At 37.5% G+C, this 25,032-nt stretch overlaps 1 protein-coding gene across 10 annotated transcripts in view; it reads right to left on the reverse strand.

Moving 5' to 3' along the window:
• LOC101895390 (sodium-coupled monocarboxylate transporter 1) overlaps positions 1-25,032 on the reverse strand; it is an 80,236-nt gene that overhangs the window by 49,056 nt on the left and 6,148 nt on the right. The window lies entirely within an intron of this gene.

The raw sequence follows: 25,032 nt of genomic DNA on the forward strand, positions 1-25,032 counted from the left end.
TCGATACTAAATTTGGCATTGGGCAAAGCGATAGAGCTAAAATTCTGATATAAGATATTGAGGACACTATGATTTACGTTAAAATAGTTTTGAACATAAAAATTGGATGGAGGTCCATTGTGAATGTAATTTGGTATTGGGTGAACGGATAGTGCTTGAAAACTGAAATACGACGTTAGAAGTACTGTAAGCATGTAGGGTTTAGATTTGGAGGTGGTTTTGGAAATTCGTACAAAGAAAGTACGAAAAGAACAAAATGGTACTAAATTTAGTACATCGGAAAGGGGTAGAGCTGGAAACCTGAAATTTGGTATAACAGTAGACAAACCAAAAGAAAAATATCGGAAATAACATCAAATTTTAGAATATGTTTAGATTTGTTCGAATTGCTCAACTTTGGCACGAATTATGGCCTTCAAACGGCCAATGAAACCACACGCTGTCCGAATGTTACTCTGCGGTATTATGGCCCATTCCCAGCGAAGCGCTTGCTTGAGGTGATCGACACTTTGGTATTTTTTAGTGCCAACCTTGCTTTCCTAAATACTCCAGATACAATAGTCCAACGGATTGGTATCCGGAGATTCTGGTGGCCATTGTGTGCTGGAAATGAAGCGAGGAACCGCATTTGCGATGGTGCTGGATCCTGTTGGAATGTCCAAGATCTGCGGCCAAAATGTTGGCGTGCCCAAGACTTTACTACACCCTACAGAATATTTTCGCCATAATATTCGGCATTTATTCTGATGTCACGGTCGATTAATACGAGCGGAGAGCGGCCATCGGCTGTTATGGTGGCCTACACCATCACCATGGCCGGCGCTTGAGTTCTGGTGGCCAATCGAAGGTGCACATTTTCAGCTGATCTCTTTGGCAAGTTAACACGACCATTTTGTTTGTTTACAAGCTGCTAGACAACGAATGTTTTCTCATCGAAGAAAACCAAATTCGACAGTTCACCACTTTCGGCCAAGCGAAGCCACTCTTTTGAGTCTATTTTCTGTTCTTTCTGTTGCGGTGTAAGTTCTTGCACTTTTTGAAATCTCAATGGCTTTACCCCGAGCTTATATTTGCCGAATGGAATATTGCGATATGTTCAGCTCACGAGCCAGCCAGCTTCGTACACTGCTACGCGGGCTTCGATCAAGTCACTTCTTTACTTTTCGAACCATTTCTGCTGATATTGCTGTTTCCTTCTTCAGTCCTCTACCTAGACACTGGGCTACGCTACCAGCATCCCTGTAATGAGCGATGATTTATTCACATTTAAATGCCGGAGTGCTCTAAGGATAGCCACTTGCGGTTTTCCGGCCAAATATAAAGAAATCACACTATCACGCTTGAATTCCATCACGAATAACTTTTTTTTCTGGAAAATTCTCACCAAAATGCTTTTTGTACTCTTGCGAACAATATAATGAGCTACCACTGGAATAATTTTAACAGCTGTCGGACGTGTGGCTTAGTAATGACAGCAGTCTGAAGTTGGTTGCAGTTTTTTCATCTCACCGTGTATTTATGAATTTTGCTATCAGGGTATCTATGGGCCAAAAATAACGGACCGTTTTTCAAAATGTGTACGAAAAGTCGTAAATTCGGCTTGGAGTTTAGATAAAGAGGTTGATTTGCAAAGGCGTACTATAATGTACAGGAAAAGTACTAAATGGTACGATTTTTTTAACAATCGAAAAGTTACCTTTTTCTTTGAAGTCAAAAAGACGACATTTGTTGCGATAACTTATCCCTAGTCCAGATTATCTCCTAGTCGCCTACACCCAACCATGATCCTTTTCATTCCTCTTTTCAATCTATTTTTCTTGGAAACATCTCATGGTAGCCAATTTTCTACGTATCCCCCATATCATGCCGACCATGAAAATGGTTTCTTTCACCTGCCTATCGAACTTGTTTCAAACATCAATATTTATTCTTTAAAATTGCCCAACTGTGTGTTGTGGGGCTATAAATGATGACAGAATTGTTTCCAGGGATTTGATACGACACAACAAAGGTTAATTTCCAACTTAAGCTCTAAGTTATTAGGCATCTCATAGACCGAAACTGAAACAACAACAAACAATTTACGAATAAATTAATTCCTTGGAAAATTCTTTCTTTTGTTGGGCCAAAAAAAGGAAAGTTTAACAAATTTTCTTCTTCTTCTTTGGAAAATTCATCATCTTTAAGATTAGTTTTTCGTTGTAGTTGGTGTTGGTGTTCATTGTCAATTTGTTATTTTTCATTCATTGCCTTCGAGTCAAAATTGTGAACATCCTTTGTGTCGCACTCAAACGCACACACACACACTCACCCAAGTTGTTTACGGACAGTCTGTCCCGGTTCGATGATGATCCTGATGATGCTGGCGACTTGTTGCAAATTGAGGCCAATGTCAATGTAAAACATTTCACACTTTCCTTTCTTCCCTGGAAAAGTGAGGCCCGAGGATGGATGTTAATGTCAAACGACAGCTGAGTGATGTGGCTGGACGGATGGACGGGTGGGTGTAACAATGCTTGATGGCATTAATAAATTTTATGGTTAGCCTTTATGCCAGTGCTAATCACCAAAATGCGGTAGACCAGACAGGCAGACTGGCTGGCAGGCGATAAGACGTTTGGGATTCGCCCTCCAAACAACAAAAGACACCAACATCAGCCAGCCAAGAAGAATTCATTAGTGAAATAATTTTCTCCTACGACCCTCAAATGAAATTCTTTTGTGTGTGTGTGTGTCTGCCTGGGCATTCCGCCATTTAAATCTCTGGTACTTGAAATTCCTAATCGCTGCGATTTCATGGGAAATTGTCAAGGCAGAAAATTTCAGCTTAAATTCGATATGCCGCGAATGAAAACTTTCTTTTTTGTCGTTCAAATATGTTGATGTTATTATCCCTTGTTTACCTTCTTGCCAATTGCTGGCTGACAAGACGGACGCGGGGATCGAACCAAAGCCTCAGACAGTTTTGACAGATTTCTTGCAAATGATATTGACTTGCTGTTTTTTTTTTTTTTTTTTAGTAAAGGGGGGAAAGTATTTCAGTCAAATTGTTTTTGTTGTTGTTGCTATTTTAGGTTCTTGCAAGAGTATAATTAGAAAACTGATACCAAAAAAAAAAAAAGAAAACAAACTCTTTGGAATTAAAAACCGTGTAAATTTTGCCATTGGCTGTTCAAGCGATTTTAAGTCGCCTTAAAAATTAATGATGGTTTTTAAAGGGAGTGCGGAAAACGGGGGTATTTCATACAAAATAATTAAGTGAACAGGGTTTAGTGAATCGTAAATACGAAAATTCATAAGAAAGCTGGTTTCCATTCACCTGGAGTGAAATGAGCAATTTCGCCTGGGTCGTGGTAGTCTTGAAAAGCTAGACTTCGACTCTAAATACATCTTACGGAGATGGGCAATGTCGGCAGCCTCCTTCTGGTGTCTTCCTAAAAAAGATCAACATTTTTACAGAAAACAATTGCCCACATGGGACAAGAAACAATTTCCAATTTCAATATTTCTTTATCAGTCCTAGGTAACTTTCAGTAACTCCCTCACAAAGGGCCAACATTTCAAATAATCGAATTTCGAATAATCCCTTCACATAGCTTCAAATGCTACCAAATTTAGTGCTTTTTATACTTTGGGTACACTTACTTTCCGTATTTCCAAAAACCCTTTGGTTCATCTACCTTACGCAACTTCAAAAACTGTCACACCAAATTTCAGATTTCCAGCTCTGCCCCTTTCCGGTATACCAAATTTAGTACCATTTTGTACCTTTCGTACTTTCTTCGCACGCATTTCCAAAATCACCTCCAAATCTCAACCCTACATGCTAACAGCAAGTCTAATGGCAAATTTTAGATTTCAAGGACTATCCGATCATCCAATACCAAATCATGTACCATTTAGTATTTTGCGTTTACTTGAAGCATGCATTTTCAAATCCACCCCTTTATTTCACAATGGACCCCTCATCCCATTTTTCTGCCCAAAACTATTTCAACGTAAACCCTCGAAACCAAACAGTGACCTCATTACCAAATATCAGAATTTTAGCTCTATCCCTATACCCAATACCAAATTAAGTAAAATTTAGTACGCATATCGAAAATAATCTACGTCTCTCCATCCTAGACACCAACAGTGATCGAAAAGTAGTACCATTTAGTATTTTTTCGAACAGTTGTGGAACGTATTTGCAAAACCACCAACAGATACCAACACGGAACCTCAATATCAAATTTCAGGATTCCAGCTCTATCCCTTTACCTAATACCAGAATTTAGTACCATTTAGTACTTTTCGTACAATTAAACCAACAGTGACATCCATAACAAATTTCAGGATTTGAGCTTAGTACTTTTAGCACAATTATAGTGCAGATTTCCGGAAATACCTCCATATCTTAACCTCAGATATCGGAGACCCCTATATCAAATTTCAGGATTTCAGCTCTTAAATTTCCTCTATCAACAAATTTTATACCATTTAGTACTATTATAGTACGCTTATCCAAAACCGGCCTCTTCTCTCAACCACAGACACTAACCGAGACCTCAATTTCTAAATTAGGAATTCCAATTGTATCCTTTCACCCACTACCAAATTTTAGTAACATTTAGTACTTTTCCAACAATTATAGGACGCTTATGCAAAACCATCGCCAGATCTCAATTCTACATACCAAAAGAGACCTCAATATCAAATTTCAGGATTTCATTAATTTCCCCTATTACCAAATGTAGTACAATTATAGTACGCTTATCCAAAATCAGCAACTTATCTCAACCACAGACACTAACAGAGACCTCAACATTAAATTTTCGAAATTCCATTTGTATCCTTTCACCCAGTACCAAATTTTAGTAACATTTAGTACTTTTCGAACAATTGTAGTACGCATTTGCAAAACCATCGCCAGATCTCAATCCTAGATACCAAAGAGACCTCAATATCAAATTTCAGGATTACAGCTCTTTAATTTCCCCTATTACCAAATTTAGTACGCTTATCCAAAACCCTACTTCTCTCAACCACAGATAATAACAGAGACCTCAATATCAAATTTTGAAATTATATTTCTATCCTTTCACCCAATACCAAATTCACTAACATAGACAGGGTTGCCCATATTCGACGGATCCATGTTTTTTTTTTTTTTAAAAATCAAAGAAAAAAATAAAAATTTCGCGGTTGACAATGTTAATCATTTAATTTGTTCCAAGTAGATTTGTTTACATCAATTTTTGAATATGATATCTCTCAAATGGCCGCCTCTGGCGTTGATGGCGTATTGTGCCCTTTTTGCTGCATTTTCCATCGTTTTTGCCAACATTTCGGCCGGAATAGCGGCTATTTCTTCACGAATGTTGCCCTTGAGCTCTTCAACGGTCCTTGGCTTGTTAACGTAAACCTTTGACTTCAAATATCCCCACAAGAAGAAGTCAGGCGGCGTCAAATCGGGCGAACGCGATGGCCAGTCCAAATCACCACTTTTCGACATCAAACGGCCCGGAAAAAAATTCTTCAGAAAATCGATTGTTATGCGACTTGTGTGCGGTGGAGCGCCGTCTTGTTGAAACCAGAACTGCCTCATACGCTTTCGACGAATAATTGGCATCACAAAATTGGTCATCATGTCGCGATAACGCTCCTGATTGATGGTAACAGCATGGCCATTTTCATTTTGGAAGAAAAACGGCCCAATGACCGTTTTCGCACTAACGCCGCACCAAACTGTGACCTTTTTCGTCATGAAGAGGCACTTCTTGAATCTCCTGAGGATTTTCAGTGGCGTAAAAACGGCAATTTTGCTTATTTACGGTCCCATTCAATGTGAAATGGGCTTCATCGGACATGATAATTTTGTTTCAAAATTGCTCGTCATCTTCGGCCATTTCGATGACTCTTTGGGCCAATTCCAATCGACGAGACTTGTCCGCAGGCAACATTCTTTGCGTCAATTGAATTTTGTAAGGGAACAAATGCAAATCAATGCGAATGATCCGTTGTAAAGTGGACCGAGTCATGCCCAACTGTTGAGAACGGCGTTTTTGGGATGTTCTTGGGGACCTCTCAACACTGGCTCGTACGGCAGCGATCTTCTCGGCCGATCGCCTTGGTCGACTATTATATGGCCTCTTCGGATTAGAAAGAGCCTTACCAGTCGAAAATTTTTCGTATAAACGCTTAATGGTGTTCTTAGAAAGCGCACTTCTCACATTTTTATACCCTACACCACAAGGTGGTCAGGCTATTATGTCTTTGTGCATTTGTTTGCAACAGGCAGAAAGAAACGAAATAGACCCATAGTTCCTTTTGATGATCTGCATAGAATCACATTCTGAGTCGTCCGTCTGTCCGTCTGTCCATGTATTTTTGTAAACAAAGTACAGGTCGCATTTATTGCCCGATCCAGATGAAATTTTGCACAGATCATTTGTTTGGCCAAGGACGAACCCCATTGAAATTGGAGATAATCGGTCAAAATTAAGATATAGTTCCCATATATATCTTCGTCCGATTTGCTTTTTATTGTGCACCAAACGTGTAATATCAGCCCGAATTGTATGGAATTTTGCATATACACCAAAATTAGGCCTGGAAATATGTATGCCAAATTTGATCGAAATCCGTTCAGATTTGGATATAGCTCCCATATGTATTGTTCATCCGATTTGTTATTTTTGTCCACCGCCGCCGTAATATGCACTCTGCAACAACAATATTTGGGGAAATATAGCAAATACAGCGCAGAAATACATTTGCTAAATTTTATCGAGATCGGTTCAGATTTGGATATAGCTCCCATATATAACTTCGTCCGATTTGCCTTTTATTATGCACCAAACGTCGACTATTTGTCCAAATGGGATGGAATTTGGCACATACGACCAAATTGAGTCTAGAAGCTAGTATGCCAAATTTGGTGAAGATCGGTTCAGATATAGCTATAGCTTCATCCGATTTGTTTTATTTGTTACCCACAACCGTAATATGCACTCCGCAACAACGATATTCAGGGAAATATATCAAATACAGCTCAGAAATATTTTTGCCAAATTCGATCGAGATGGGTTCAGATTTGGATATAGCTCCCATATATATCTTTATCCGATTTCAAATCAATTGTGCACCAAATGGGCAATACAATTCCGAATTTAAAAGATACAAATGCTTCGGCATATTTAGTCCTTTGAACTTTAAAATATAATTATAATCATAGTGTGTATGATTGAATTCTCCCATAAAAACTTTTAATTGTTATGTGTAGCCCTACTAAATTAGCAAAGTGGTGTAGGGTATCATAAAGTCGGCCCGCCCGACTTTAAGACTTTCTTTACTGGTTTAATGTTTTAAAAGCACGTTGAGTTTTCACAATTGACTTCTTGTAAATTTGAACTATTTCAGAGCGCTCGCGGGGCGTGTATTGGTTCATGGTAAAAATCTGCTTGGACTGACGCTTTAAACGCGGTATGTCATTAAGCGATGTGACATCTCTGTCAAAAGTTATGGCGATGACAGATGGGTCCGTCGAATATGGGCAACCCTGTAGTACTTTTCCTTTGATTTTAGTAATCATTTGAAATCACGTTCCATATTGCAATATCCAATTTCACGGTATCAGACCTATCTCTTTACTCAATACCAAATATAGTACATTTTCCAAACCACCTCCATATCTTATATCCAGATATCAACAAAGGCCTTAAAATCAAATTTGAGGATTTCAGCCCTATTAGTTCACCAAATATCAAATATAGTATCATCGAGTAATTTTGAACATTTATAGTACACATTTTCCTGGTGCAAAAGATTCAAGATTCTAGTTTATTCTCTCTTCAAGTAATTTTGTTCCAGAATTAATACTGAATATACTCACTTACGTAATAATTGTATTCCACCCTCAATCATATTAGCTAGAGAGGGTATATATCATTTAAAACGGCCAAAACGGCCCTCATCGAAATAACGATTTTAGACCCTAGGTCTCTTTGGACCAAATACGTTTCAGGATATTTGAAGTCGAAATAGCAGTGTTTTCAAGCTTAGATTGAGTTCGGAGATGGGCAAAATCTGTGCACTCCATCAAAGAAAATAATTTACTGCACAGAAAGAGAAAGCATAATCCCATTTGGTTCCAACTTTATAAGTCCTAATATTTGCATCAGTGCTAGGTCATGTGAGAAAATGGACAATATCGGCCCACTCCATCAAGTACCTTCCCCACAATGGATCAACATTTAGAATAATTATATCTCTTATAAGATGTGATGTAAGAGTCCCATTGTCTTCAAATTACACACATTACAAAATTTTTATTAACCAAAGGTCTAGTGTGAAGATTGAATATATATTGGTTCACTCCTTCTAGTGCCTCCCCCACAAAAGGTCGAAATTTTGAATATGCATTTAACTCATAAAACGCAAAATTAAAATCCGATTCCATTTAAACTTGGCACATCTGAATATTTCTATCAACACAGGATCTGGTTAAAGACGGTTGAGATTGGACCATTTCTTTTGGAATGGAATACTTCGGGTGACCACCTGGTACCTCACGCACTTTTTAACATTTTCTAAAATTATCACATATCTCGTATAAAGTGGAAGAAGTTACCAAACCTGGCAATATTTCTATCATATTTATTTAGGTCCGATACGAAATGGGCAACATTGGCCCATTCCTTTGGCACCTACTCCATAGTGAGCCAGCCATTTGAATAATCATAGCAGAAGTCGCAATTTATTTAAATAATCGAACATTGGTTGAGGGTATATATCTGTCGGCAAAACCGACGGATACTTTGAACTTGTTTCCATTTTTATACCCTCCCTAAGTTTGTCATTCCGTTTGTAACACCTCGAAATATACATTTTAGACCCCACAAAGTATATATATATTCTTGATCAGCAAAAAATTCTATGTCGATCTATCAATGTCCGTCCGTATGTCCGTCTGTGGAAATCAGTCTAGCTTCCGAACGAAATGAAGTAGGTTGATAAAATTTTACTCAAATGTGTACTATGTCTGCAGGACTTCTGGTATTGAAAATGGGCCATGTAGGTCCACGTCTTCGTATAGACCCATATAACGGTACCTCCCGATATGCGGTATTTTGATGATTCTAGCGACATTTTTTACTGGAATTGTTTCAAAATTTATATTTAAAGTTCATAATAGATGCTACGGCTTAAGACAGAAAATGGGCCATGTAGGTCCACGTCTTCGTATAGCCCCCATGTAACGGTAGCCCCCTATATTCGGTATTTTGATCATTTTAGCGACATTATTTACCGGAATTGTTTCAGTTTTAGTATTTGAAGTTCGTAATGAATACTACATCCTAAGACAAAAAATGAGCCATGTAGGTCCAGGGCCCCCATATAACGGTACCTCCCGATATTCGGTATTTTGATGATTTTAGCGGCATTATTTACAGGAATTGTTTCACATTTTGCATTTGAAGTTCATAATGGATGCTACAGCCTATCACAGAAACTTGTATGTGCAGGTCCACGCCTTCGTATAGCCCCCATATAACGGTACCCCCCGATATTCGTTATTTTGATGATTTTAGCGACATTATTTACCGGAGTTGATTCTAATTTCGCAATTTGAAGTTCGTGAAGTACGATATTACAGCCTATGACAGAAAATTGATTGTGCATTATAAACAGATTTTTTTCAAGTTTCGCATTTCAATAGTGTAATAGCTTGTGACAAATGTTGCCTATGCAGGTCCACATCGTCGTATAGACTCTAATATATGGCTACATTAGGTATTTTCAAGATTTTAACAGATTTTTTAAGGGATTTTATTTTTTTGAAAATTGTTAAATTTGTACCAAATGGTGGAGGGTATTCAAAGTTCGGCCCGGCCGAACTTACAGCTTTTTTACCTGTTTTTATCTCACCCTGTATATGGGAGCTATATCGAAATCAGAACTGATAATGACACAATTTTAGGCACTTATTTATGAACTGTATCTGATATCTGGGACCAAAAGTCATTATTGTGGCGTGCATATTACGCATGTGAGGGGCCTAAGACCCCACATCGGATGAAACATATATTTGGGAGCTATAGTTATATCAGAACCGATTTACACCAAATTTGAAGTACTGGTTTATAGGATGAATTCTGTCGTAATTTCCAAAATGCAGTTTATTTGGGCTGATATTAGGAATTTGGTGCTCAATAAACCTGATATCGCCTAAAGATATATATGGGAGCTATATACTAATCTGAACCGATCTGGATAAAATTTTATAAAGTATTTTCGAGCAGTATCTGATGTCTGATACCAAATATGATTCTCCAAGGGGGGCATGTTACGCATGTAAAGGACTTAAAACCCCAAATCGTATGAATCACACATATGGGAGCTATAGCTATAAAACCGATTTCTTCAAATTTGATTTACTTGCTTCTAGAGTGAATTTGGTGGGATGTGCCAAAATTCAGATCGTTTCTAATATTGCCATTTGGTTCACAATTAGCCCGAAATCGGTTGAAGGTATATGGGAGCTATATCTCAATCTGATCCGATTATCACCAAATTCAATAGGGTTCGTCCTTGGGCCAAACATATATTGTTTGGAAAATTTCATCTCAATCGGATAATAAATGCAACCTGCATTTCGTTCACACGAATTCATGGACGGACGGATTGACATGCATAAATCGACTCAGAAAGTGATTCTATGAAGATCCTCAAATGTAACTATGGGCCTATCCCGCTTCCTTCTCCATGTTACCAACAAAGGCATAATTAACAAGTTAAAAAGTATCAGTCCGTATTGCCGACAGATATATACCCTCAGGCTATTTTCGATTAAATAAACGAAATATATTTGACTAGTACCGGCTCCGAAGGAATGGGCCAATATTGTCCATTTTGTATCAGACCCAAACATACGATATAAATATTTCAACGTTCCTGGTATGGATATATCTACTCACTCCTTCACTTTATAGATATGTAATAATTTTTAGAAAATGTTAAAATGTGCGTGATGTACCATATAGAGTCTACCGAAATATTCCATTTTTATACTTCATCTGATACAAATAAAAAATATTGAGCGAGATATTGGGCAAAATTACACGAAAGGATATTTATGTCCAATTTTATGCCAAATCATAAATTCCGATAAATTTCATATTCATATCAGGCTTCTTATTAAGAGAAATATTTGAGCATAGCAATTAGTAAAGTTTCGAAAGTTATTACAAATAAAATTATTGAAAATTGTGATCCTTTGGGTATTCAAAATTTCGACACTTTGTATGGGAGGTACCAGAAGGAGTGGACCGATACATTCCATGTTAACACCAGACCTTGTGCTAATGAAATTATTGGAACGTGTGAAATTTGAGGACTATCTGACTCCTACAACACATTTTATAAGAGTTGGAATTATTCAAAATTTTGACCCTTTGTGGGGGTGGTACTTGAAGGATTGGACCGATATTGCCCATTTTCGCACCTAACACTGATGAAAATATTAGGATTCACAAAATTCGAGCAAAATTGGATTATCCTTTCTCTTTCTGTGCAATAAATTATTTTCTTTGAAATTTTTGACATTTTGTGTGGGAGGTACCAGAAGGAGTGGACCGATATTGCCCATCTCAGAACTCGATCTAAGTTTGACAAAAAAATTACGATGTACCAAGTTTGGATCAAATCGAATACTCCCTTCGAGAGTTATCGTGCGCACCAGCCAGACAGACGGACGGACGGACATCGGTAGATCGACTCCAAATCTTCTGAAACGGATTTGGTCCTAAGAGACCTAGGGTCCAAAACCGTTATTTCGACTAGGCACGTTTTGACCGTATCAATTGATATATACCCTCTGTAGCCATATGGCTGAGGGTATAAAAATGTTTAACGAGTTCCTTTACCTCGTCTTCATGGATAAAATTTAGTTGCCTAAATATCATAAAGAGATCTCTAATTTTTTTCCATTTCAGATTTTGTATCTCAACCCTGTAAAGAAATCCCAAAGGTCTTCAAAATAAAATTAATACTTATCATTATCATTTTGGTACACAACATCCTATTTCAACGTGGTAGGATACAATATGAACTAATATTCCCTCCTCAGCGACTATGAAGACAAATTAATTTGTTACATGACCCGTCGTAGGAGACTCCTGTAAAGCCGCCTACCTCGAAAAAAATTACAAATTATAGATTTGAACTCTGCTCTAAGGAAGTCATTAAAGAAAGAAAATCCTTCACGTTCCTCTGTGTTGCCATAAAAAAGACACACGGCGAACAAACAAACATTTAACCAAGATTAATGACCATCATCCGGGGCGGCCAAAAAGGGTCTGGCATAAAATTGTGTTAACTTTGTCCTCCTTTGCCAGCTGCATTTTAAAATATTCCACCTATCGACCTATTTAATATTTTAAGAATTTCATTAACTTTTGGCGCGTAGACTTAACCTTAAAATGCTGTTCTTCCACAAAAATGGATCCTTTTTAACGTCGTACTTTTTTAATAAACATAAATATATTCACTTAATTTTGTCACGTAGCTTAAAAGACAACATTTGAAATAATTTAAGACAAATTCTAAACGCTTAACGAAATTGCACGCACACCCACACAATCTCGCGCACACACTCACACAACCATACATCCCAAAAAAATTCAAAAGAAACCCAACGAATGGAAGAGGAAACCAAAACAAAAACGTGGAATATAAACTTTCCAGCCGAACGTTTTGTTGTAAAAGGATCCCTAGAAATCCTTGTGTAAATCTTGAAGTGAATTTTTATTTATTTTTTTTTTTTTTTTTGATTTTTGCCGTTTGAAAAAACAAACACAATGCGTTTGCCCGACATGGCCATGGGCCCAGGGCGAAAAGGCCGCACTATAAAGCCAACATTATAAAAGGCAGAAAGGCAGGCGGACGGACGCACTGCCAAGTCAAGCAGCCAAGCCAAGTGAATAAAAGCCATGACAAGTGACACGTGCATTTCACACACAAAACTGGAACTTCAAATCAAATCAGTATTGGTTTCGAAGAACACCGGTCTGTTAGGTTTCCAAATTCGCCGAAATGTGTGTAAATGTCGTAAAATGTCATAAAGTTTTAAACTGGGGACATGACTTGTGAGTTTCTTTTTATTTGGAAATAGATTCAAAGGGCGAGTTAGGTTACAAATCTGTTGGTGGGAAGGTAAGAGAAAAGGTGGGTTTTTGGATATTTGTCCTATAAAGGTACTAAAAAGTATCAATACTGTATTTTTGGCCTAAAATTCCAGAAGGGGTTCAGAGATATATATCTTCTTCAAAACAGATCATGTGTTAGCCAAAATGTTTGTATGTGTGAAATTTGAAGAGAATTTGAGGCTTATTTCGTTTTTTTTTTTTTGAGCGTTTTGTTTTTCAAAATCTGCAACCCTATGTGGGTGAGGTACCAGAAGAAATGGTCTGAAAACTTTGACCCTTTGTGGGGTAGGTATCAGAAGAAATGGTCCGATCTCTACCATCTTTATAACAGATCTTGTGTTGATGGAAATATTGAGACGTGCCAAGTCTGAACGGAATCGTATATTAATTTGGCGTTTTATGAACTTCATGGATATTCAAAATTTTGACCCTTTGTGGGGGAGGTACCAGAAGGAGTATACCGATATTTTCCATCTTCAAACAAGACGTTGGATTAATAAAAATATTGAGATCTGTGTAATTTGAAGACAATCGGACATCACACATTCAACACACATCACATTTTATAAGAGTTATAATTATTCAAAATTTTGACCCTCTGTGGGGGAGGTACCAGAAGGAACAGTCCGATCTGTACCATCTTTATAACAGATCTTGTGTTGAGATGTGCCAAGTCTGAACGGAATCGTGTATTATTTTGGCATTTTATGAACTTCATGAATATTCAAAGTTTTAACCCTTAGTGAAGGAGGTACCAGACTGATGCAAAAATTAGGATTCGCAGAATTGTAGCAAAATCGTATTTTCCTTTCAGATCAGATTTTTTTTTTTTTTTTTTTTTTTGAAAATGTCGACCTTTTTTGGGTGAGATACCAGAGGGAGTAGATCATCCCCGAGCTCGATCTAAGTTAAATGTGTGGGGGAGGTACCAGAAGGAATGGTCCGATCTGTACCATCTTTATAACAGATCTTGTGTTGATGGAAATATTGAGACGTGCCAAGTTTGAGCGGAATCGTATATTAATTTGGCGTTTTATAAACTTCATGGATATTCAAAGTTGTGACCCTTTGTGGTGGAGGTACCAGACTGATGAAATTATTAGGATTCGCAGAATTGTAGCAAAATCGGATTTTCCTTTCTGAATTTTTATTTTTTTTATTTTTATTTTTTTCATTTATTTATTTATTTTTTTTTTTTTTTTGTTTGAAAATGTCGACCTTTTTTGGGTGGGATGCCAGAAGGAGTGGAACATCTCCGAACTCGATCTAAGTTAAATAGTAATATTACGATGTACCAAATTTGGACCAAATGGCATACTCCCTCCGAAAGTTAACGTTCGCATCAGCTAGACGGAAAGGCGGACACTCCTAGATCGGCTTCAAATGTCCTAAAACGGATTTGGTCAAAAGAGATTTAGGTCCTAAGACTGTTATTTCGAATATCGGAAAATGATATTACATAAGGACTGTAAGAAAACTAGGACCGATATAGGTAATATTCTGCCAAAGGAGGCAGAACCTGCGTTGAAATATAAATGTCAAATATAAAAAATACGTCAAAATAAGTGACTAAAATCACATTAATATCGAAAATCGAGACGAACCGCTATATGGAGGCTACCGAAAAACATAGACTGACTGACGAACTTAACCTTCCAACTGACAAAATACAAACTTTAATTATCTATCCTCATTCTTTCGAAATTTCAGTAGACAGGCAGACTGACGAATAGGCGGATAAACTTAGAATTTTACGTTGACCAAGAATATAACCCCATTATTTCGAGGAGGAACGCGAAAAGGCATGTAAGTTTAAAAAAATACCCTCCATAGTATGGTGAAGAGCATAAAAACAAATGGCTATTCAGCAGACCTTCAAAATTCATGAAGCATTTCATTAAATGAAACTCATTTCTAAACTTGGAACTCCCTTAAATATTTTTGGGGATATTTTCTATCTCTCAGGATATTGGCACAAATAGAATGGAATTTGGCACAAATTGGGACTAGAACAAATTTGGTGGAAATCGGTGCAAATACAGGGTGAGATAAAAAAACTGCCACAAAGTCAAACGCCATAATTTTTACATTTTTTTTAATTTTATTGAATGAAAGCAAAAATGTCAGAAATAGCATCAAATTTTAGAATAAGTTTAGATTTGTTCGAATTGGTCACCTTTGGCACGAATTATGGCCTTCAAACGGCCAATGAAACCGTCATAAGCTGTCCGAATGTTGCTCTGCGGTATTTTGGCCCATCACCGGCGAAGCGCTTGCTTGAGGTGATCGACTCTTTGGTATTTTTCAGTGCCAACCTTGCTTTCCAAAATACTCCAGACACAATAGTCCAACGGATTGGTATCCGAAGATTTTGGTTGCCATTGTGCGCTGGAAATGAAGCGAGGAACATCATTCTGTAACCATCCTTTGGGAGACGCGTGCTAAGTGCGATGGTGTTGAGTCCTGTTGGAATGTCCAAGGTCTGCGGCCAAAATGTTTGCATGCCCAAAGCTTTAATACACCCACCAGAATTGTTTCGCGATAATATTCGGCATTTATTCTGATGCCACGTTTGATTAACACGAGCGGAGAGCGACCATCGGCTGCAATGGCGGCCCACACCATGACCGCCGCTTGAGTTCTGGTGACCAACAGAAGGTGCACATTTTCAGCTGACCTTTTCGACAAGTCAACTCGATCATTTTGTTTGTCTACAAACTGCTGAACAACGAATGTTTTCTCATCGGAGAACAACCAAATTCGACAGTTCACCACTTTCGGCCAAGTGAAGCAACTCTTTAGCTTATTTGAGTCTATTTTCTGTTCTCTCTGTTGCGGTGTAAGTTCTTGCACTTTTTGATATTTCAATGGCTTTACCCCGAGCTCATTTTCCAATATTTTCGAATGGATGATTGCGATATGTTCAGCTCACGAGCCATTTTTCGGTCACTGCGACGCGGTTTTCGATCAAGTCCCTTCTTTACTTCTATTTCTGCTGATGTTGCTGTCCACTTCCTTGACGTCGGGCCACGCTACCAGTATCGTGGCGGTGGAACGAGACACATAAGATTTATTCACATTTAAATGCTGGAATACTCTAACGTAAGCCACTTGTGGTTTTCCAGCCAAATATAAATAAATCACACTATCACGCTTGACTTCCACCACGAATAACTTTCTTTCCGGAGAATTCTCACCAAAATGCTTTTGTACGCTTGTAAACAATATAATGAGCTATTACTAGAATAATTTTAACAGCTGTCGGACGATTGGCTTAGAAATGATAGCATCCTGAAGTTGGTTGCTGTCACATCTCACTGAAATTTTATCAACCTACTTCAATTCGTTCAGAAACTAGACATATTTCCACAGACGGATGGACATCGCAAAATTGACTTAAAATGTGCCGGCTTCAATTGACATTTTTTCAAAGGGGTGAGCAAAAGCCGAAATATGCCAATTTACATCAAAGACGTAAAATTAGGTCTTAAAAATTCCGAAGTTTGGCGGACTTTACAATTAAAAGTTTTTATGGGAGAATTCAATCATACACGCCATGATTATAATTATAATTTAAAGTTCAAAGCACTAAATATGCCGAAGTATTTGTATTTTTTAAATTCGGACTTGTATTGCCCATTTGGTGCACAATTAATTTGAAATCGAATAAAGATATATATGGGAGCTATAGCCAAATTGGAACCGATCTCGATAAAATTTAGCAAAGATATTTCTTAGCTGTATTTGATATATTTCCCTGAATATCGTTGTTACGGAATGCTGTGGGTAACAAATATGACAAATCGGATGAACAGTATATATGGGAGCTATAGCTATATCTGAACTTGACATACTAGCTTCTAGACTCAATTCGGTCGTAAGTGCCAAATTCCATCCCATTTGGTCAAATATTAGACGTTTGGTGCACAATAAACGGTAAATCGGACGAAGTTATATATGGGAGCTATATCCAAATCTTAACCGATCACGATAAAATTTAGCAAATGTATTTCTGAGCTGTATTTGATATATTTCCCCAAATATTGTTGTTGCATAGTGCATATTACGGCGGCGGTGGACAAAAATAACAAATCGGATGAACAATATATATGGGAGCTATAGCTATATCTGAACCGATTTCTATCAATTTTGGCATACTTATTTTCAGGGCTAATTTGGTTGTATGTGCAAATTCTATACTATTCGGCCTGATATTACACGTTTGGTGCACAATAAAAGGCAAATCGGACGAAAATATATGGGAGCTATATCTACATTTTGACCGATTATCTCCAATTTCAATAGGGTTCGTCCTTGGGCGAAACAAATGTTGATTGGAAAATTTCATCTCAATCGGATAATAAATACGACCTGTATTTTGTTCACAAGAATACATGTACACACAGACGGACGGACATGCATAAATCAACTCAGAAGGTGATTCTGTGGAGATCCTCAAAAGTAACTATGGGTCTATCTCGCTTCTTTCTCCATGTTACAAGCAAATGCACAAATACATAATACCCTTACCTCTATGTGGTGAAGGGTATAAATATTTTATTGAAAATTACATCTGAAAACTTCAAAATGGATAAAATCTGCATATTCTTGTCTCTACCAAATAGATATACTCTAATCTCCATATTATGGTGGGTAGGGGCACTGGGGCCGGATTTTTTTTTTTTTTTTTGAACTTTTTGATTAGAAACTTTACTTTTCTACAGTTTGGGTTTCCTTGCCGAAATGGTTTCGAACGGTATCTCAGCGTACGTCACTTTTAAAATATGACCATATTTAGATTTCCTATAGGTTTATAGGTCACTAAGAAGAGAATTTTCATCTTTCAAGAGAGCTCGAAAGGTCTTCTTTTTTCGATTTTCTGAAAATGTAATTAACTATATAAAGTTAGTAGATAATCCATATTTTTCCTATTCATTGAACACCTCCTAGGAGTAGAGTAGGAGTAGAGGTCTTTATAAAAAGGGTTTTTATGGTGAAAACCTTTCAAACGATTTTATGGATATTTGGTACATCTTAGATTAATTTCCACTTATCCTTGAGGTAGCTTATGTTAGAGGCTACTTGTAAAATTGTCTCAGTTTGGCATACATTAAAATCCCTGTCAAATATGAAACATTCACACGACTTGTCATCCCTGCCATAAAAACGCCCTTCACCCAAACCCTGCAGCCAGACGAATTGAAATGCCAAACACGTTTGAAATTGGGATATTTACCTTAAAAACCATGATTTTTTTGGCTAAATAAAAATCGAAAGAAAATTTTCACTTAAATGTACTCCGCACATACCTACCAATCCGATAAGTTTGTGTGTTTATTTACGTGTTTGTGTGTGTTTTTTTTTAGTTCAGCCACACAATTATCATTGGAAAACATTATAATGATGCTGTTGCCGCTTGGTGTTCAATGCAGTATTGCGGTTCACATTTTTTCGCTGGATTTGAATTGATTTTAAAGGTAAATATTTACATATTTAAGACCTCGGATTTCTTCATCTTACCCCTGGCCTTGTTCCAAATTCCGATGCCTGTTGCCAAAAAGTCAATGACGTTCATTAAGAAAAACAAAAGCCCAAGGCATTTTTAAATGGGGGAAAAGGGCAAAAAACAAATGTCGATGATTTTGCAAAATTATGCTAATTTTTTTGGAGGGTGTCCATTGATTTCAAGTTCAAGGTACAACAGCCGTTCGGGTTTTGTTAACATTCATTAAGTTGGAAAAGATGAGATCTAACTTTAAGACAATTACCTAATGAAATATTTGAGGGCCAAAGGTGGCGTTTTTTTAATCATGATTTTGGATGGGTATTTGAGTACAGAAATGGTAAATTTTAAAGGTTTAAGGCATCAAAAATCTAAAGAGATTTTGGAAGCTACTAGTAACTAGTAGTACATTTATTTTTCATACTAAGTAAGGATTAATTCCCAAATAAATTATTACCATTTCATATTTTTTCTTCAAACACACTATTTCTGTACACATGGTTGGGCGCCATCTCGAATTTGTTGACTAACGTCGCATTGAAGAGCCTGTACGAATATGACTACAACCCTTTTGATGAGATGAATTCCGGATGGCGCCCAACCTTGTGAAACCCTACCCCACATAGTGGTAAGGGTATTATGTCTTTGTGGATTTGTTTGTAACATGAAGAAGGAATCGAGATAGAGCCATTGTTACTTTTGAGGATCCTCATAGAATCACTTTCAGCGTTGATTTATGCATGTCAGTCTTTTTCCGAATTTATTATTGAGATGCAATTTTCCAAACAATATTTGTTTGGCCCAAGGACGAACCCTACTGAAATTGGTGAAAATCGGTTAAAATTTACCAACTAAATTCAGACTGCTGTCATTTCTAAGCCACTCATCCGACAGCTGTTAAAATCATTCCAGTGACAGCTCATTATATTGTTTACAAGCGTTCGAAAGCATTTTGGTGAGAATTTTCCAGAAAACAAGTTATTCCTGATGGAATTCAAGCGGGATAGTGTGATTTCTTTATATTTGGCTGAAAAACCACAAGTGGCTATCGTTAGAGAACTCCAGCATTTAAATGTGAATAAATCTTTTGTGTCTCGTAGCATCGCTCGTTACCGTGATACTGGTAGCGTATCCCGACGTTTGGAAGTGGACGGAAGAAACCAGCAACATCAGCAGAAATGTTTCGAAAAGTAAAGAAGCGAGTTGATCGAAACCCGCGTCGCTGTGGCCGAAAAATGGCTCGTGAGCTGAACATATCGCAATATTCCATTCGGTAAATATTGAAAAATGAGCTCGGGTAAAGCCATTGAAATTCCAGAAAGTGCAAGAATTTACACCGCAACAGAAAGAAAAAGAAAAGAGGCTCAGAAGAGCTAAAGAGTTGCTTCGCTTGGCTGAAAGTGGCGAACTGCCGAATTTTTTTTTCTCCGATTAGAAAACATTCGTTGTCCAGCAGTTTTTAAACAAACAAAAAAATCGTGTTTACTTGCCAAAGAGGTCAGCTGAAAATGTGCACCTTCGCTTGATCACCAGAACTCAAGCGTCAGCCATGATGATGGTGTGGGCCACCATAACAGCCGATGGTCGCACGATCGCACTCAGCACTCGCCACCCAAGAATGGTTACAAAATGAGGTTCTTCGATTCATTTGCAGCCCACAATGGTCATCTAAATCTCCGGATACCAAGCCGTTGGACTATTGTGTCTGGAGTATTTTGGAAAGCAAGGCTGGCACTAAAAAATGCCAAAGTGTCGATCACCTCAAGCAAGCGCTTCGCCGGGAATGGAGCAAAATACCGCAGAGCAACATTCCTTCAGCGTGTGACGGTTTCATTGGCCGTTTGAAGGCCATAATTCGTGCCAAAGGTGACCAATTCGAACAGATCTAAACTTATTCTAAGATTTGATGCTATTTCCGACATTTTTGCTTTCATTCAATAAAATTAAAAAAAAATGTAAAAATTATGGCGTTTGACTTTGTTGCAGTTTTTTTTTATCTTACCCTGTATTCGTTTCCTCTGAAACCAAATTATAACTGCTTTAAAGCCAAAGGTTGATAGGCCGTATGATCTACTTCAAATAAATTCTTTTGTTACCGGAGCTCCACTAAAAATGCATAGTGGAGTAGGGTATAACATAGTCGGCCCGCCCGATTTTTTGACTTTTGCTTACTAGTTTTGTACAAATGGTTGGGCGCCATTTAGAATTTGTTGACTGGTGTCCAACTAAAGTGACTGTTGGAATATGACTATAGCTCTTTTGATTGGATGTCGTCCAGATGACGCCCAACCGTTCTATACCTTGACATTCTTTTCCTACGAAATGCAGATTAACTTAAAATCAAATGTTTGATGTAGGAATATGTCTACATGACTGACTTATTTTTTTTTTTTAATTATTGCGATTTTTTCAAACTCGGTTTTCATTGATATTATTGGGCGCCATTTAGAATATATTATATATACAGTCTCATTAGTGGGACATGACTTCATCAATTCTAAATGGCGCCCAAAGTTTTCATTCCTTGAACTTTTTCATAAGAATTAAACTCCCAAAAAAATATCAATTTTTTCTGCAAACAATATTCTCTTGCAGATGGAACGTGAATTGAAAATTCTAGATGGCGCCCAACTGTTGATAATTTCCATACGAAGTAGGATTAACTCCCAAAACAACTGATTTCCTATTTTGAAAAGAATTTTAATTTTTTTTATCCACTTACGTCCCACTAAAGAGACTGGAGAAACATATCTCTTTAATGGGACATGAGTTTACAATTGCCAGATGGCGGCCAACTGCAGATTTCAATGAACATTTTCATATAAAATAGGATTAACTCACAAATTGCCTATTTTCAAAAGATTTTAATTTTTTTCTCGAAATTCTATTTTGATACAGATGTTTGGGCGCCATCCAGGATTTATCTACTGACGTCCCACTAAAGAGACTGTAGAAGCATATTTTTTTAAAGGGACGTGAGTTGACAATTGCCAGATGGCGCCCAATCGCCTGCATTAAAACAGCGTTTGAAAAAAATATGGGTAAAATCAGATCAGGTCATGTAAAATAGTATTGCATTTTTTAAAACACCCATACGGCTATATCCAGCTTCGGTAAGGCAAAAATATTTCAACCAATACCTTCTATAATTTCGCCGATGTAAAGGAAGTACATATTCAATATTTTTTGAAAAAGAATAAAAAAATAACTTAGGAGATTGGAAGCAAGTGAAAAAGCTCGCCCATATTTGATATAACATAGCAATCTTTTATAACAGCAGGAGCCAGAAATTACAATAAAACCACTCCCATTTAGTCAAAACAAATTACAATAGAAAATTTTTTAATGATACAGCGTAAGGCTCATCATTTGATTTTTAATATGTTTCCAACTTTTAACCTTTCGCTTCACCTCACTTCACAAACTCATTTACAAATCTATTAATGCCACTTAAATCCCAAACATTTTATCTTTAATTTAAAGCAGAGCTCATAACTGCTCAATTCATTAAAGGATAATTAAGGCAAATCGATATCCTAAACCTTTTAATATCATTATCGCCATGCCATATCCTTTCATTTCAACAACTCAACAACTCTAGGGAGTAGGGGGGGGGGAGAAAAAGTTTTGCAAAACTAATAAAAATTAAGTAGAACTGAAAGAAACTATCATTAATGGCAACATTTCAATGAATTTTTCTTGGTATTTTGCTATCATAGCCCGCACTACTGTTGGGGTAGAATATACTAATTTTTTCATATGGTTTGTGAAAGGTATTCAGATAAAGCCGTAGAAATGTGGTCTTCATCGAGAAAGCAAAAGTCTTCTTATAAAAAACCAAAAGGCCTTCTCATTTAAAATCAGAAAACTTGAAATTTTTTTGGAGACGACATGAACGTCTTCTTGTGGAAGACCATAAAATGTTTCATAAAAAAACAGAAGAGGTCTTTCAATAGAACGCGAGAAAAGAAACATTTCCAATCGAAGATTAGAAGAGAAGGTCTTTCATAAAAGGCCAGACAACAGGTCTCACCCAAGAAAACTAGAAGACAATTATTCCCATAGAAGACCTGAAAGATCTAATCCAAGAAGGTCGGATGATATACTCGTTGGAGACAAGAATGGAACCTCATAGAAGACTACTAAGGGATCTATTCATAGAAGTCTAGAAGGTCTTCTCCTAGAAGATCAGAAGATCTTCTCGTAGCAGACCACACGTTCTACTCATAGAAGCTTTCAAAAAAAGCATTATCATAAAAGAACACCAGAAGGCCTTCTCTCATAGAAGAAAATGAGACAGCCTTATTTTTATAAAAAAGGAACAGATGGTAATTTTTTTTAATAAAAGATGCTCAAAATGCTTTATTCTCACTAAAGAAGCCCAGTAGGTCATCTTCTCATAGGCACCAAAGCGTATTCTGATAGAAAATCTGGAGTTCTTCTCATAGAAAACATGTAGCCCTTCAAATGGAAGACCTAGAGGTATCCTCATAGAAGAAGAGCTTCTCACAGAAGATCTGGAGAAGTTCTCACAGAAGACCTGGAGGTCTTCTCACAGAAGAGCCGAAGGTCTTCTCATAAACGGCCGGAAGGACTCCTTCATAGAAGTGCTGAAGGTCTTCCTCAAAGAAAAGCCTAAGGTTTTTCTCAAATATTAGCCGAAGGTCTTCCTCAAAAAGAGCCGAAAGTCTTCCTCATAGACGACCTGGAGGTCTTCTCATAGAAGACGTGGAGATTTTCTCATGGAAGACCTTGATGTCTTCCCATGGAAGACCTGGAGGCCTTCTCATGAAAGACCTGGAGGCCTTCTCATAGAAGACCTGGGTCTTCTCATAGAAGACTTGTTCGTCTTCTCATAGAAGACCACTTTGACCACTTCTCATATAAGACCTATTGATCTTCTCATAGAAGACTACTTGGTCTTCCCATATAAGACCTCCTGGTCTACTCATATAAGACCTCCTGGTCTACTTATAGAAGACCTCTTGGTCTTCTCATAGAAGACCTCTTGGTCTTCTCATAGAAGACCTCTTGGTCTTCTCATAGAAGAACTCTTGGTCTTCTCATGGAAGACCTCTTGGTCTTCTCATAGAAGACCTCTTGGTCTTCTTATGGAAGACCTCTTGGTCTTCTTATGGAAGACCTCTTGGTCTTCTTATGGAAGACCTTTTGGTCTTCTTATGGAAGACCTCTTGGTCTTCTTATGGAAGACCTAGAGGACTTCCCATAGAAGACATGAAGGTCTTCTTATTGAATATCTCTAGGTCTTCTCATAGAAGACCTGTTGGTCTTCTCATTGAAAACTGGAAGAGATCTTCTCATAGAAGACCTGGAAGAGATCTTCTCATGAAAGACCTGGAGGAGATCTTCTCATAGAAGACCTGTAGGTCTTCTCATAGAAGACATGTCGGTCTTCTCATAGGAGACCTGTAGGTCTTCTCTTAGAAGTCCTGTAGATCTTCTCTTAGAAGTCCTGTAGGTCTTCTCTTAGAAGTCCTGTACGTCTTCTCATAGAAGACTTGTAGGTCTTCTCTTAGAAGTCCTGTAGGTCTTCTCTTAAAAGTCCTGTAGGTCTTCTCTTAGAAGTCCTGTAGGTCTTCTCATAGAAGACTTGAAGGTCTTCTCATAGAAGACCTGTAGGTCTTCTCTTAAAAGTCCTGTAGGTCTTCTCTTAGAAGTCCTGTAGGTCTTCTCTTAGAAGTCCTGTAGGTCTTCTCATAGAAGACCTGTAGGTCTTCTCATAGAAGACCTGTAGGTCTTCTCTTAGAAGTCCTGTAGGTCTTCTCTTAGAAGTCCTGTAGGTCTTCTCATAGAAGACCTGTAGGTCTTCCCATAGAATTTCTGAAGGTTTTCCCATAGAATTCCTGTAGGTTTTCTCATAGAAGTCCTGGAAGAGATCTAAAAGATCTGAAGGAGATATTCTCATTGAAAGCCTGGAAGAGGTCTTCTTATTGAAAACCTTGACGAGGTCTTCTTATAGAAGAACTGGACTAGGTCTTCTCATAGAAAACCACTTGTTTTCTTGGAAAATATTGGAAAAACTCATGTTTGTGGCCTTAAAAAATATTTCACGTGTTCTATTGAACTAAAAAAATATTTTGTGAAGGTCCTTTAAAGATCCCTTTTTATGGCTATCTTGATTCTTGCTACAAGATATATCAAACCCTAAAAAACTGTTTTATAATCCCCATATCAGGCTCTCTAGGTCCTTAGAAAATCCTTGTCGCAGGGTATATCTAATCCTTCTATTCCTTCTAATCTGTAACTTTCATCCTCTTCATATTTTCCTCTTCCGAATTGGTATGTGTGTATGTTTCCCAATCTCCTGTGTTATTTTCC

This window comes from Musca domestica, unplaced genomic scaffold, assembly GCF_030504385.1.
Source record: "Musca domestica strain aabys unplaced genomic scaffold, Musca_domestica.polishedcontigs.V.1.1 55, whole genome shotgun sequence".
NCBI classification, from domain to species: Eukaryota; Metazoa; Arthropoda; class Insecta; order Diptera; family Muscidae; genus Musca; species Musca domestica.